This window comes from Saccoglossus kowalevskii, chromosome 21 (assembly GCF_978046115.1).
Source record: "Saccoglossus kowalevskii chromosome 21, keSacKowa6.1, whole genome shotgun sequence".
NCBI lineage: Eukaryota > Metazoa > Hemichordata > Enteropneusta > Harrimaniidae > Saccoglossus > Saccoglossus kowalevskii.
The window spans coordinates 5,747,992-5,766,081 of NC_140661.1; the positions used below are offsets into that span (position 1 = coordinate 5,747,992).

At 34.6% G+C, this 18,090-nt stretch overlaps 1 protein-coding gene across 2 annotated transcripts in view; it reads left to right on the forward strand.

Moving 5' to 3' along the window:
- LOC146729591 (uncharacterized) overlaps nt 1–18,090 on the forward strand; it is a 61,993-nt gene that overhangs the window by 23,241 nt on the left and 20,662 nt on the right. The window lies entirely within an intron of this gene.

Here is an 18,090-nt window from a genome sequence, read left to right on the forward strand (position 1 = left end):
ACCTCAGTTATGGTTAGCACTGTGTATACATATACCTCAGTTATGGTTTGCACTGTGTATACATGTACCTCAGTTATGGTTAGCACTGTGTATACATATACCTCAGTTATGGTTAGCACTGTGTATACATATACCTCAGTTATGGTTTGCACTGTGTATACATATACCTCAGTTAAGGTTTGCACTGTGTATACATATACCTCAGTTATGGTTTGCACTGAGTATACATATACCTCAGTTAAGGTTTGCACTGTGTATACATATACCTCAGTTATGGTTAGCACTGTATATACATATACCTCAGTTATGGTTAGCACTGTGTATACATATATCTCAGTTAAGGTTTACAATGTGTATAGATATACCTCAGTTATGGTTAGCACTGTGTATACATATACCTCAGTTATGGTTTGCACTGTGTATACATATACCTCAGTTATGGTTTGCACTGTGTATACATATACCTTAGTTAAGGTTTGCACTGTGTATACATATACCTTAGTTAAGGTTTACACTGTGTATACATATACCTCAGTTATGGTTTGCACTGTGTATACATATACCTCAGTTATGGTTTGCACTGTGTATACATATACATCAGTTATGGTTTACACTGTGTATACATATACCTTAGTTAAGGTTTACACTGTGTATACATATACCTCTGTTATGGTTTGCACTGTGTATACATATACCTCAGTTATGGTTTACACTGTGTATACATATACCTCAGTTATGGTTTGCACTGTGTATGCATATAACTCAGTTATGGTTAGCACTGTGTATACATATACCTCAGTTATGGTTTACACTGTGTATACATATACCTCAGTTATGGTTTGCACTGTGTATACATATACCTCAGTTATGGTTAGCACTGTGTATACATATACCTCAGTTATGGTTTGCACTGTGTATACATGTACCTCAGTTATGGTTAGCACTGTGTATACATATACCTCAGTTATGGTTAGCACTGTGTATACATATACCTCAGTTATGGTTTGCACTGTGTATACATATACCTCAGTTATGGTTTGCACTGTGTATACATATACCTCAGTTATGGTTAGTACTGTGTATACATATACCTCAGTTATGGTTTGCACTGTGTATACATATACCTCAGTTATGGTTAGCACTGTGTATACATATACCTCAGTTATGGTTTGCACTGTGTATACATATACCTCAGTAATAGTTAGCACTGTGTATACATATACCTCAGTTATGGTTAGCACTGTGTATAAATATACCTCAGTTATGGTTAGCACTGTGTATACATATACCTCAGTTATGGTTTGCACTGTGTATACATGTACCTCAGTTATGGTTAGCACTGTGTATACATTTACCTCAGTTATGGTTAGCACTGTGTATACATATACCTCAGTTATGGTTTGCTCTGTGTATACATATACCTCAGTTATAGTTTGCACTGTGTATACATATACCTCAGTTATGGTTAGTACTGTGTATACATATACCTCAGTTATGGTTTGCACTGTGTATACATATACATCAGTTATGGTTTACACTGTGTATACATATACCTTAGTTAAGGTTTACACTGTGTATACATATACCTCAGTTATGGTTTGCACTGTGTATACATATACCTCAGTTATGGTTTACACTGTGTATACATATACCTCAGTTATGGTTTGCACTGTGTATGCATATACCTCAGTTATGGTTAGCACTGTGTATACATATACCTCAGTTATGGTTTACACTGTGTATACATATACCTCAGTTATGGTTTGCACTGTGTATACATATACCTCAGTTATGGTTAGCACTGTGTATACATATACCTCAGTTATGGTTTGCACTGTGTATACATGTACCTCAGTTATGGTTAGCACTGTGTATACATATACCTCAGTTATGGTTAGCACTGTGTATACATATACCTCAGTTATGGTTTGCACTGTGTATACATATACCTCAGTTAAGGTTTGCACTGTGTATACATATACCTCAGTTATGGTTTGCACTGAGTATACATATACCTCAGTTAAGGTTTGCACTGTGTATACATATATCTCAGTTATGGTTAGCACTGTATATACATATACCTCAGTTATGGTTAGCACTGTGTATACATATATCTCAGTTAAGGTTCACAATGTGTATACATATACCTCAGTTATGGTTAGCACTGTGTATACATATACCTCAGTTATGGTTTGCACTGTGTATACATATACCTCAGTTATGGTTTGCACTGTGTATACATATACCTTAGTTAAGGTTTGCACTGTGTATACATATACCTTAGTTAAGGTTTACACTGTGTTTACATATACCTCAGTTATGGTTTGCACTGTGTATACATATACCTCAGTTATGGTTTGCACTGTGTATACATATACATCAGTTATGGTTTACACTGTGTATACATATACCTTAGTTAAGGTTTACACTGTGTATACATATACCTCAGTTATGGTTTGCACTGTGTATACATATACCTCAGTTATGGTTTACACTGTGTATACATATACCTCAGTTATGGTTTGCACTGTGTATGCATATACCTCAGTTATGGTTAGCACTGTGTATACATATACCTCAGTTATGGTTTGCACTGTGTATACATATACCTCAGTTATGGTTTGCACTGTGTATACATATACCTCAGTTATGGTTAGTACTGTGTATACATATACCTCAGTTATGGTTTGCACTGTGTATACATATACCTCAGTTATGGTTAGCACTGTGTATACATATACCTCAGTTATGGTTTGCACTGTGTATACATATACCTCAGTAATAGTTAGCACTGTGTATACATATACCTCAGTTATGGTTAGCACTGTGTATAAATATACCTCAGTTATGGTTAGCACTGTGTATACATATACCTCAGTTATGGTTTGCACTGTGTATACATATACCTCAGTTATGGTTTGCACTGTGTATACATATACATCAGTTATGGTTAGCACTGTGTATACATATACCTCAGTTATGGTTTGCATTGTGTATACATATACCTCAGAAATAGTTAGCACTGTGTATACATATACCTCAGTTATGGTTAGCACTGTGTATACATATACCTCAGTTATGGTTAGCACTGTGTATACATATACCTCAGTTATGGTTTGCACTGTGTATACATATACCTCAGTTATGGTTTGCACTGTGTATACATATACATCAGTTAAGGTTTACACTGTGTATACATATACCTCAGTTAAGGTTTGCACTGTGTATACATATACCTCAGTTATGGTTTGAACTGTGTATACATATACCTCAGTTATGGTTTGCACTGTGTATACATATACCTCAGTTATGGTTTCCACTGTGTATACATATACCTCAGTTATGGTTAGCACTGTGTATACATATACCTCAGTTATGGTTTGCACTGTGTATACATATACCTCAGTTATGGTTTACACTGTGTATACATATACCTCAGTTATGGTTAGCACTGTGTATACATATACCTCAGTTATGGTTAGCACTGTGTATACATATACCTCAGTTATGGTTTACACTGTGTATACATATACCTCAGTTATGGTTAGCACTGTGTATACATATACCTCAGTTATGGTTTACACTGTGTATACATATACCTCAGTTATGGTTAGCACTGTGTATACATATACCTCAGTTACGGTTAGCACTGTGTATACATATACATCAGTTAAGGTTTACACTGTGTATACATATACCTCAGTTATGGTTAGCACTGTGTATACATATACCTCAGTTATGGTTTGCACTGTGTATACATATACCTCAGTTATGGTTAGCACTGTGTATACATATACATCAGTTATGGTTTACACTGTGTATACATATACCTCAGTTATGGTTAGCACTGTGTGTACATATACCTCAGTTATGGTTAGCACTGTGTATACATATACATCAGTTAAGGTTTACACTGTGTATACATATACATCAGTTAAGGTTTACACTGTGTATACATATACCTCAGTTATGGTTTGCACTGTGTATACATATACCTCAGTTAAGGTTTACACTGTGTATACATATACCTCAGTTAAGGTTTACACTGTGTATACATATACCTCAGTTAAGGTTTACACTGTGTATACATATACCTCAGTTATGGTTTGCACTGTGTATACATATACCTCAGTTATGGTTAGCACTGTGTATACATATACCTCAGTTAAGGTTTGCACTGTGTATACATATACCTCAGTTATGGTTTGCACTGTGTATACATATACCTCAGTTATGGTTTGCACTGTGTATACATATACCTTAGTTAAGGTTTGCACTGTGTATACATATACCTTAGTTAAGGTTTACACTGTGTATACATATACCTCAGTTATGGTTTGCACTGTGTATACATATACCTCAGTTATGGTTTGCACTGTGTATACATATACATCAGTTATGGTTTTCACTGTGTATACATATACCTTAGTTAAGGTTTACACTGTGTATACATATACCTCAGTTATGGTTTGCACTGTGTATACATATACCTCAGTTATGGTTTGCACTGTGTATACATATACCTCAGTTATGGTTTACACTGTGTATACATATACCTCAGTTATGGTTTGCACTGTGTATGCATATACCTCAGTTATGGTTAGCACTGTGTATACATATACCTCAGTTATGGTTTACACTGTGTATACATATACCTCAGTTATGGTTTGCACTGTGTATACATATACCTCAGTTATGGTTAGCACTGTGTATACATATACCTCAGTTATGGTTTGCACTGTGTATACATGTACCTCAGTTATGGTTAGCACTGTGTATACATATACCTCAGTTATGGTTAGCACTGTGTATACATATACCTCAGTTATGGTTTGCACTGAGTATACATATACCTCAGTTATGGTTTGCACTGTGTATACATATACCTCAGTTATGGTTAGTACTGTGTATACATATACCTCAGTTATGGTTTGCACTGTGTATACATATACCTCAGTTATGGTTAGCACTGTGTATACATATACCTCAGTTATGGTTTGCACTGTGTATACATATACCTCAGTAATAGTTAGCACTGTGTATACATATACCTCAGTTATGGTTAGCACTGTGTATAAATATACCTCAGTTATGGTTAGCACTGTGTATACATATACCTCAGTTATGGTTTGCACTGTGTATACATATACCTCAGTTATGGTTTGCACTGTGTATACATATACATCAGTTATGGTTAGCACTGTGTATACATATACCTCAGTTATGGTTTGCATTGTGTATACATATACCTCAGAAATAGTTAGCACTGTGTATACATATACCTCAGTTATGGTTAGCACTGTGTATACATATACCTCAGTTATGGTTAGCACTGTGTATACATATACCTCAGTTATGGTTTGCACTGTGTATACATATACCTCAGTTATGGTTTGCACTGTGTATACATATACATCAGTTAAGGTTTACACTGTGTATACATATACCTCAGTTAAGGTTTGCACTGTGTATACATATACCTCAGTTATGGTTTGAACTGTGTATACATATACCTCAGTTATGGTTTGCACTGTGTATACATATACCTCAGTTATGGTTTCCACTGTGTATACATATACCTCAGTTATGGTTAGCACTGTGTATACATATACCTCAGTTATGGTTAGCACTGTGTATACATATACCTCAGTTATGGTTTGCACTGTGTATACATATACCTCAGTTATGGTTTACACTGTGTATACATATACCTCAGTTATGGTTAGCACTGTGTATACATATACCTCAGTTATGGTTAGCACTGTGTATACATATACCTCAGTTATGGTTTACACTGTGTATACATATACCTCAGTTATGGTTAGCACTGTGTATACATATACCTCAGTTATGGTTTACACTGTGTATACATATACCTCAGTTATGGTTAGCACTGTGTATACATATACCTCAGTTATGGTTAGCACTGTGTATACATATACATCAGTTAAGGTTTACACTGTGTATACATATACCTCAGTTATGGTTAGCACTGTGTATACATATACCTCAGTTATGGTTTGCACTGTGTATACATATACCTCAGTTATGGTTAGCACTGTGTATACATATACATCAGTTATGGTTTACACTGTGTATACATATACCTCAGTTATGGTTAGCACTGTGTGTACATATACCTCAGTTATGGTTAGCACTGTGTATACATATACATCAGTTAAGGTTTACACTGTGTATACATATACATCAGTTAAGGTTTACACTGTGTATACATATACATCAGTTATGGTTTGCACTGTGTATACATATACCTCAGTTAAGGTTTACACTGTGTATACATATACCTCAGTTAAGGTTTACACTGTGTATACATATACCTCAGTTAAGGTTTACACTGTGTATACATATACCTCAGTTAAGGTTTACACTGTGTATACATATACCTCAGTTATGGTTTGCACTGTGTATACATATACCTCAGTTATGGTTAGCACTGTGTATACATATACCTCAGTTATGGTTAGCACTGTGTATACATATACCTCAGTTATGGTTTGCACAATAGATTCAATGAACTCACTCCAAAAAATTCTCATTTTAGAAAACATTTTCTGACCTAGAATTCAGGTATTGTGTGCTTTCAATGTATTTTTTTTTATATGATGAATGTTGCTAATAAGCCCTCCCTTAAATGTACTTCCTGGAACATTCATGGTAGTTTAGATCTCAAAATTAGAGATAATAACTTTTTAGATCTTATTAGTGACTTTGATATTATTAGTCTGGTGGAAACCAAAACGGGTGCAGATTCCTGTATCCAATTGCCAAATTTTTGCCATTTTCATTCATTTCGAGCTGATAAACACAAAAAAGCCCGCTCTAACTCGGGAGGAATCATTGTCTATTTCAGAAACACTTTAAAAAAGGGCATTAAACAAGTGAAGAGTGGAAGTGATGATTTTCTCTGGCTGCTCCTAGACAAAGAATTTTTTAATCTTGACGAGGATATTTATTACGGCACCATTTATCTTAGCCCGCAGTATTCAAGTATTTTTAAATGGAAAGACGCAAATTTATTTCAAGTATTGGAGGATGATATTAATAGATATTCAAAACGTGGTTCAGTTATTCTATCAGGCGATTTCAATGCCAGAACCAAAAACATTATGGAATTGACCTCTTTCAGTAAAATTAACTATCAGTCATCTGCTCCAAATATTAACATTAGAAAAAGGGCATCTCAAGACTTGGCAGTAAAAAATCATTATGGTGACTCATTGTTGGATCTATGTTTATCCGCAGAACTAACCATCCTCAATGGTAGATGTATAGGAGATAAAACTGGCAAGTACACTTGTCATCAAACTAAAGGCAGCAGTGTAGTTGACTACACTATTGTTAGCAATAATCTATTTAACAAAATTAATCTATTCTATGTTCACCCTCTTAATTTATTACTCTCAGATCACTGCCAAATAACTTTTCATCTTCAAACAAATGCAATTTACACAAATAATATTTCGAAAATAACACACTCCCACAGTGATAAATTAGTACATGAAACTGACACTTACATTTGGAATAGCGAGTCAAATTTGATATTCAACCTAACGCTACAAAGCAGAGATATTACAAATTTAATTAATAACTTTAACATTAAACATTTTGACAATACACAACAATCAATTGATGAGGCAAATACTATGCTTTCAAGTATTTACATTGAAGCAGCTGGCAGATGTCTGAAAAAACATATCAGGAGAAAACCAAAAAAAAATAAATGTAAACCAAAATGGTTCAACAAGGACCTATATAATCTAAAGAAAGAAATTTTGGGTATCTGCAGTAAATTTAGTGCAAACCCATACAACATTAAACTGAGAGAAAAATGCTACAGTCTGAAGAGGGAATACAAGCGGCTAATAAAAAAGAAAAAGAGAGATTTTAAAAATGATATATTGAACAAGCTCGAAAGTTTTAGTGAATCAAACCCCAGTGAGTACTGGAATTTATTAAGAGAGCTAAAAGACACCAAAATAAATAATGACTCTGATAATGTTGACAGTCAAACCTGGTTTGAACATTTTAGGAAACTGAGTAAAGAAACAAGTAATACAATGAGCGAAAACTCATTGCAGCTACAACTAAAAAATCATGAATCACTCTCTCTACCTAAAGCCAACTTAGACAAGTACATCTCACAATTAGAAATCCAAAATGCTATAACTAAACTCAAAAATAAAAAAGCTCCAGGCGCAGATAAAATTACCAATGAAATGATCAAGGCCAGCAGGAACCCACTAATAAAACCACTACAAAAACTATTCAATTTAATCCTGCAGAGTGGATACATCCCTAATCGCTGGAATTTAGGTATGATCACTCCTATTTTCAAAAAAGGAGACAAAACAAATCCAAACAATTACAGAGGCATCACACTTCTTAATAGTGTCAGTAAACTTTTCACCTCCATTCTTAAGCAACGGCTTTTGAAACATCTAAAGGAAAACAACACAATTATCAGAGAACAAATAGGATTCATGCCAAACTGTAGCACCAAAGACCATTTATTTGTCCTCAAACAACTAACCACAAAATACCTGAGCAACAAAAAGACTTTGTTTGCTTGTTTCATTGACTTCCAGAAAGCCTTTGATTCCATCTGGCATCTAGGTCTCTTCTGGAAACTTATCCAAAGTGGTATTACAGGTAAATTCTACAACATCATAAAATCCATTTATCTGAACTCAACAGGATGTGTTAAACTTAAACAGTGTGTAACAGACAGCTTCACAATTAATAGAGGAATTAGACAAGGGGATGGACTCAGCCCACTCCTTTTCAATATCTATGTAAATGACATTAAAACATCATTAGACTTGGCTCATAATGACCCACCAAGTCTCCTAAACACAAGTCTCCCATGTCTGCTATATGCAGACGACTTTGTAGTATTATCCCAATCACATACTGGCTTACAAAATGCCATAAATTCTCTTGAAACTTACTGCCAGAAATGGAAACTCAATATTAATATCTCTAAGTCAAAAATCATCATGTTTAGTAGGTCAAAAAAATCACAGGACAAACTAAAATTCTATGTTGATGGAAAGGAACTTGAAAATACAAAAACCTACACATACCTCGGCATTAAACTACACAAATCAGGTAAATTCATCGGAGCACAAGAAGACCTCAGAGCTAGAGCAATGAAGGCATGTTTCAAAATGAAACAAATGCTATTCTCAGAAAAACTAACTCCAATCAAAACATACTTAAAAATGTTCGATGCAATTGTAAAACCAATTATGCTTTACTGCAGTGAAATTTGGACGAGCGAGAACATCAATAAATCGCATCTAATGGCAAATCTGTCAACACCAATGGAAAAAGTACAAATACATTTCTGCAAATACCTTCTAAAAGTAAATAGCAAAGCAAGTAATTTGGCAAGCCTACTAGAGTTGGGAAGATATCCTCTCCTAGCATCAAGCTTAAAATATATGATCAAATATTGGATCAAAATTAATAATTCTAACCCAAATTCGCTAGTACATGAAGCTTACAATCTTGGGATACATCTTGATAAAAAAGGAAAAGACAACTGGGTAACAGACATAAAACAAATTTTAGAAAATTTAAATATGGGTAATATTTGGGAAAACCATAAATCTCTTGATGAAAAACAAATCACTGAAACAGTAACGCGCAAACTAGAACAATCCTTTGAAATACATAGTACAGAAACATTACACGATGACAATAAAGGTAAAAACCATAAAAACAAGTTACGAACCTATAGGAAAATTAAAACAGAATTTGCATATGAAAAATATCTCACCACAATCAAAAATCCAAATCATAGAGCAGCTATGACAAAACTCAGAATAAGTGCTCATACCCTTCAAATCGAAAGGGGCAGATATAATAACATTTTAGCGGAGGACCGAATTTGCCCAGTTTGTGACAAACAGGAAATTGAAAACGAAAAACATTTTCTTCTCAATTGTGATTTATACAAGAAGGAACGAGAAATCATGATCAAGAATATTAAATACAATATAAGCAACTTGGGGACGGATGACGAAAAACTTACAAATATACTAAAAATTAAAAATGACAAAACAATCATTGAACTAGGAAAATTCATCCACACTTGTTTCAAATTACGACAAGAAAAAATCTTAAAATGCCAGTTGCCTCAACCAACCGCCAAATAATTTAATTTTATTTTTTATTTTCTATTGTCTTTGAATTTCTTGTGTTATTTTTTATCTTTTTTGTATTACTTTATTGTATTTTCAACTAAGATCCCACTCCGGGATACGGTTTCAATAAAGATTATTATTATTATTACATCAGTTAAGGTTTACACTGTGTATACATATACCTCAGTTAAGGTTTGCACTGTGTATACATATACCTCAGTTATGGTTTGAACTGTGTATACATATACCTCAGTTATGGTTTGCACTGTGTATACATATACCTCAGTTATGGTTTCCACTGTGTATACATATACCTCAGTTATGGTTAGCACTGTGTATACATATACCTCAGTTATGGTTAGCACTGTGTATACATATACCTCAGTTATGGTTTGCACTGTGTATACATATACCTCAGTTATGGTTTACACTGTGTATACATATACCTCAGTTATGGTTAGCACTGTGTATACATATACCTCAGTTATGGTTAGCACTGTGTATACATATACCTCAGTTATGGTTTACACTGTGTATACATATACCTCAGTTATGGTTAGCACTGTGTATACATATACCTCAGTTATGGTTTACACTGTGTATACATATACCTCAGTTATGGTTAGCACTGTGTATACATATACCTCAGTTATGGTTAGCACTGTGTATACATATACATCAGTTAAGGTTTACACTGTGTATACATATACCTCAGTTATGGTTAGCACTGTGTATACATATACCTCAGTTATGGTTTGCACTGTGTATACATATACCTCAGTTATGGTTAGCACTGTGTATACATATACATCAGTTATGGTTTACACTGTGTATACATATACCTCAGTTATGGTTAGCACTGTGTGTACATATACCTCAGTTATGGTTAGCACTGTGTATACATATACCTCAGTTAAGGTTTACACTGTGTATACATATACCTCAGTTAAGGTTTACACTGTGTATACATATACCTCAGTTAAGGTTTACACTGTGTATACATATACCTCAGTTATGGTTTGCACTGTGTATACATATACCTCAGTTATGGTTAGCACTGTGTATACATATACCTCAGTTATGGTTAGCACTGTGTATACATATACCTCAGTTATGGTTTGCACTGTGTATACATATACCTCAGTTATGGTTAGCACTGTGTATACATATACCTCAGATATGGTTTGCACTGTGTATACATATACCTCAGTTAAGGTTTACACTGTGTATACATATACCTCAGTTATGGTTAGCACTGTGTATACATATACATCAGTTAAGGTTTACACTGTGTATACATATACCTCAGTTAAGGTTTGCACTGTGTATACATATACCTCAGTTATGGTTTGAACTGTGTATACATATACCTCAGTTATGGTTAGCACTGTGTATACATATACCTCAGTTATGGTTAGCACTGTGTATACATATACCTCAGTTATGGTTTGCACTGTGTATACATATACCTCAGTTATGGTTAGCACTGTGTATACATATACCTCAGTTATGGTTTGCACTGTGTATACATATACCTCAGTTAAGGTTTACACTGTGTATACATATACCTCAGTTATGGTTAGCACTGTGTATACATATACATCAGTTAAGGTTTACACTGTGTATACATATACCTCAGTTAAGGTTTGCACTGTGTACACATATACCTCAGTTATGGTTTGAACTGTGTATACATATACCTCAGTTATGGTTTGCACTGTGTATACATATACCTCAGTTATGGTTTCCACTGTGTATACATATACCTCAGTTATGGTTAGCACTGTGTATACATATACCTCAGTTATGGTTAGCACTGTGTATACATATACCTCAGTTATGGTTTGCACTGTGTATACATATACCTCAGTTATGGTTTACACTGTGTATACATATACCTCAGTTATGGTTAGCACTGTGTATACATATACCTCAGTTATGGTTAGCACTGTGTATACATATACCTCAGTTATGGTTTACACTGTGTATACATATACCTCAGTTATGGTTAGCACTGTGTATACATATACCTCAGTTATGGTTTACACTGTGTATACATATACCTCAGTTATGGTTAGCACTGTGTATACATATACCTCAGTTATGGTTAGCACTGTGTATACATATACATCAGTTAAGGTTTACACTGTGTATACATATACCTCAGTTATGGTTAGCACTGTGTATACATATACCTCAGTTATGGTTTGCACTGTGTATACATATACCTCAGTTATGGTTAGCACTGTGTATACATATACATCAGTTATGGTTTACACTGTGTATACATATACCTCAGTTATGGTTAGCACTGTGTGTACATATACCTCAGTTATGGTTAGCACTGTGTATACATATACATCAGTTAAGGTTTACACTGTGTATACATATACATCAGTTAAGGTTTACACTGTGTATACATATACCTCAGTTATGGTTTGCACTGTGTATACATATACCTCAGTTAAGGTTTACACTGTGTATACATATACCTCAGTTATGGTTAGCACTGTGTATACATATACCTCAGGTAAGGTTTACACTGTGTATACATATACCTCAGTTAAGGTTTAAACTGTGTATACATATACCTCAGTTATGGTTTGCACTGTGTATACATATACCTCAGTTATGGTTAGCACTGTGTATACATATACCTCAGTTATGGTTAGCACTGTGTATACATATACCTCAGTTATGGTTTGCACTGTGTATACGTATACCTCAGTTAAGGCTTACACTGTGTATACATATACCTCAGTTATGGTTAGCACTGTGTATACATATACATCAGTTAAGGTTTACACTGTGTATACATATACCTCAGTTAAGGTTTGCACTGTGTATACATATACCTCAGTTATGGTTTGCACTGTGTATACATATACCTCAGTTATGGTTTGCACTGTGTATACATATACCTCAGTTATGGTTTGCACTGTGTATACATATACCTCAGTTATGGTTAGCACTGTGTATACATATACCTCAGTTATGGTTAGCACTGTGTATACATATACCTCAGTTATGGTTTGCACTGTGTATACATATACCTCAGTTATGGTTTACACTGTGTATACATATACCTCAGTTATGGTTAGCACTGTGTATACATATACCTCAGTTATGGTTAGCACTGTGTATACATATACCTCAGTTATGGTTTACACTGTGTATACATATACCTCAGTTATGGTTAGCACTGTGTATACATATACCTCAGTTATGGTTAGCACTGTGTATACATATACCTCAGTTAAGGTTTACACTGTGTATACATATACCTCAGTTATGGGTTGCACTGTGTATATATATACCTCAGTTATGGTTTACACTGTGTATACATATACCTCAGTTATGGTTTGCACTGTGTATACATATACCTCAGTTAAGGTTTGCACTGTGTATACATATACCTCAGGTATGGTTTGCACTGAGTATACATATACCTCAGTTAAGGTTTGCACTGTGTATACATATACCTCAGTTATGGTTAGCACTGTATATACATATACCTCAGTTATGGTTAGCACTGTGTATACATATATCTCAGTTAAGGTTTACAATGTGTATAGATATACCTCAGTTATGGTTAGCACTGTGTATACATATACCTCAGTTATGGTTTGCACTGTGTATACATATACCTCAGTTATGGTTTGCACTGTGTATACATATACCTTAGTTAAGGTTTGCACTGTGTATACATATACCTTAGTTAAGGTTTACACTGTGTATACATATACCTCAGTTATGGTTTGCACTGTGTATACATATACCTCAGTTATGGTTTACACTGTGTATACATATACCTCAGTTATGGTTTGCACTGTGTATACATATACCTCAGTTATGGTTTGCACTGTGTATACATATACCTCAGTTATGGTTAGTACTGTGTATACATATACCTCAGTTATGGTTTGCACTGTGTATACATATACCTCAGTTATGGTTAGCACTGTGTATACATATACCTCAGTTATGGTTTGCACTGTGTATACATATACCTCAGTAATAGTTAGCACTGTGTATACATATACCTCAGTTATGGTTAGCACTGTGTATAAATATACCTCAGTTATGGTTAGCACTGTGTATAAATATACCTCAGTTATGGTTAGCACTGTGTATACATATACCTCAGTTATGGTTTGCACTGTGTATACATATACCTCAGTAATAGTTAGCACTGTGTATACATATACCTCAGTTATGGTTAGCACTGTGTATAAATATACCTCAGTTATGGTTAGCACTGTGTATACATATACCTCAGTTATGGTTTGCACTGTGTATACATATACCTCAGTTATGGTTTGCACTGTGTATACATATACATCAGTTATGGTTAGCACTGTGTATACATATACCTCAGTTATGGTTAGCACTGTGTATACATATACCTCAGTTATGGTTTGCACTGTGTATACATATACCTCAGTTATTGTTTGCACTGTGTATACATATACATCAGTTAAGGTTTACACTGTGTATACATATACATCAGTTAAGGTTTGCACTGTGTATACATATACCTCAGTTATGGTTTGCACTGAGTATACATATACCTCAGTTAAGGTTTGCACTGTGTATACATATACCTCAGTTATGGTTAGCACTGTATATACATATACCTCAGTTATGGTTAGCACTGTGTATACATATATCTCAGTTAAGGTTTACAATGTGTATAGATATACCTCAGTTATGGTTAGCACTGTGTATACATATACCTCAGTTATGGTTTGCACTGTGTATACATATACCTCAGTTATGGTTTGCACTGTGTATACATATACCTTAGTTAAGGTTTGCACTGTGTATACATATACCTTAGTTAAGGTTTACACTGTGTATACATATACCTCAGTTATGGTTTGCACTGTGTATACATATACCTCAGTTATGGTTTACACTGTGTATACATATACCTCAGTTATGGTTTGCACTGTGTATACATATACCTCAGTTATGGTTTGCACTGTGTATACATATACCTCAGTTATGGTTAGTACTGTGTATACATATACCTCAGTTATGGTTTGCACTGTGTATACATATACCTCAGTTATGGTTAGCACTGTGTATACATATACCTCAGTTATGGTTTGCACTGTGTATACATATACCTCAGTAATAGTTAGCACTGTGTATACATATACCTCAGTTATGGTTAGCACTGTGTATAAATATACCTCAGTTATGGTTAGCACTGTGTATAAATATACCTCAGTTATGGTTAGCACTGTGTATACATATACCTCAGTTATGGTTTGCACTGTGTATACATATACCTCAGTAATAGTTAGCACTGTGTATACATATACCTCAGTTATGGTTAGCACTGTGTATAAATATACCTCAGTTATGGTTAGCACTGTGTATACATATACCTCAGTTATGGTTTGCACTGTGTATACATATACCTCAGTTATGGTTTGCACTGTGTATACATATACATCAGTTATGGTTAGCACTGTGTATACATATACCTCAGTTATGGTTAGCACTGTGTATACATATACCTCAGTTATGGTTTGCACTGTGTATACATATACCTCAGTTATTGTTTGCACTGTGTATACATATACATCAGTTAAGGTTTACACTGTGTATACATATACATCAGTTAAGGTTTACACTGTGTATACATATACCTCAGTTATGGTTTGCACTGTGTATACATATACCTCAGTTAAGGTTTACACTGTGTATACATATACCTCAGTTAAGGTTTACACTGTGTATACATATACCTCAGTTAAGGTTTACACTGTGTATACATATACCTCAGTTAAGGTTTACACTGTGTATACATATACCTCAGTTATGGTTTGCACTGTGTATACATATACCTCAGTTATGGTTAGCACTGTGTATACATATACCTCAGTTATGGTTAGCACTGTGTATACATATACCTCAGTTATGTTTTGCACTGTGTATACATATACCTCAGTTAAGGTTTACACTGTGTATACATATACCTCAGTTATGGTTAGCACTGTGTATACATATACATCAGTTAAGGTTTACACTGTGTATACATATACCTCAGTTAAGGTTTGCACTGTGTATACATATACCTCAGTTATGGTTTGAACTGTGTATACATATACCTCAGTTATGGTTTGCACTGTGTATACATATACCTCAGTTATGGTTTCCACTGTGTATACATATACCTCAGTTATGGTTAGCACTGTGTATACATATACCTCAGTTATGGTTAGCACTGTGTATACATATACCTCAGTTATGGTTTGCACTGTGTATACATATACCTCAGTTATGGTTTACACTGTGTATACATATACCTCAGTTATGGTTAGCACTGTGTATACATATACCTCAGTTATGGTTAGCACTGTGTATACATATACCTCAGTTATGGTTTACACTGTGTATACATATACCTCAGTTATGGTTAGCACTGTGTATACATATACCTCAGTTATGGTTTACACTGTGTATACATATACCTCAGTTATGGTTAGCACTGTGTATACATATACCTCAGTTATGGTTAGCACTGTGTATACATATACATCAGTTAAGGTTTACACTGTGTATACATATACCTCAGTTATGGTTAGCACTGTGTATACATATACCTCAGTTATGGTTTGCACTGTGTATACATATACCTCAGTTATGGTTAGCACTGTGTATACATATACATCAGTTATGGTTTACACTGTGTATACATATACCTCAGTTATGGTTAGCACTGTGTGTACATATACCTCAGTTATGGTTAGCACTGTGTATACATATACATCAGTTAAGGTTTACACTGTGTATACATATACCTCAGTTATGGTTTGCACTGTGTATACATATACCTCAGTTAAGGTTTACACTGTGTATACATATACCTCAGTTAAGGTTTACACTGTGTATACATATACCTCAGTTATGGTTTGCACTGTGTATACATATACCTCAGTTATGGTTAGCACTGTGTATACATATACCTCAGTTATGGTTTGCACTGTGTATACATATACCTCAGTTAAGGTTTACACTGTGTATACATATACCTCAGTTATGGTTTGCACTGTGTATACATATACCTCAGTTATGGTTTGCACGGTGTATACATATACCTCAGTTATGGTTAGCACTGTGTGTACATATACCTCAGTTATGGTTAGCACTGTGTATACATATACATCAGTTAAGGTTTACACTGTGTATACATATACATCAGTTAAGGTTTACACTGTGTATACATATACCTCAGTTATGGTTTGCACTGTGTATACATATACCTCAGATAACGTTTACACTGTGTATACATATACCTCAGTTAAGGTTTACACTGTGTATACATATACCTCAGTTAAGGTTTACACTGTGTATACATATACCTCAGTTAAGGTTTAAACTGTGTATACATATACCTCAGTTATGGTTTGCACTGTGTATACATATACCTCAGTTATGGTTTGCACTGTGTATACATATACCTCAGTTATGGTTTACACTGTGTATACATATACCTCAGTTATGGTTTGCACTGTGTATACATATACCTCAGTTATGGTTAGCACTGTGTATACATATACCTCAGTTATGGTTTGCACTGTGTATACATGTACCTCAGTTATGGTTAGCACTGTGTATACATTTACCTCAGTTATGGTTAGCACTGTGTATACATATACCTCAGTTATGGTTTGCTCTGTGTATACATATACCTCAGTTATAGTTTGCACTGTGTATACATATACCTCAGTTATGGTTAGTACTGTGTATACATATACCTCAGTTATGGTTTGCACTGTGTATACATATACCTCAGTTATGGTTTGCACTGTGTATACATGTACCTCAGTTATGGTTAGCACTGTGTATACATATACCTCAGTTATGGTTAGCACTGTGTATACATATACCTCAGTTATGGTTTGCA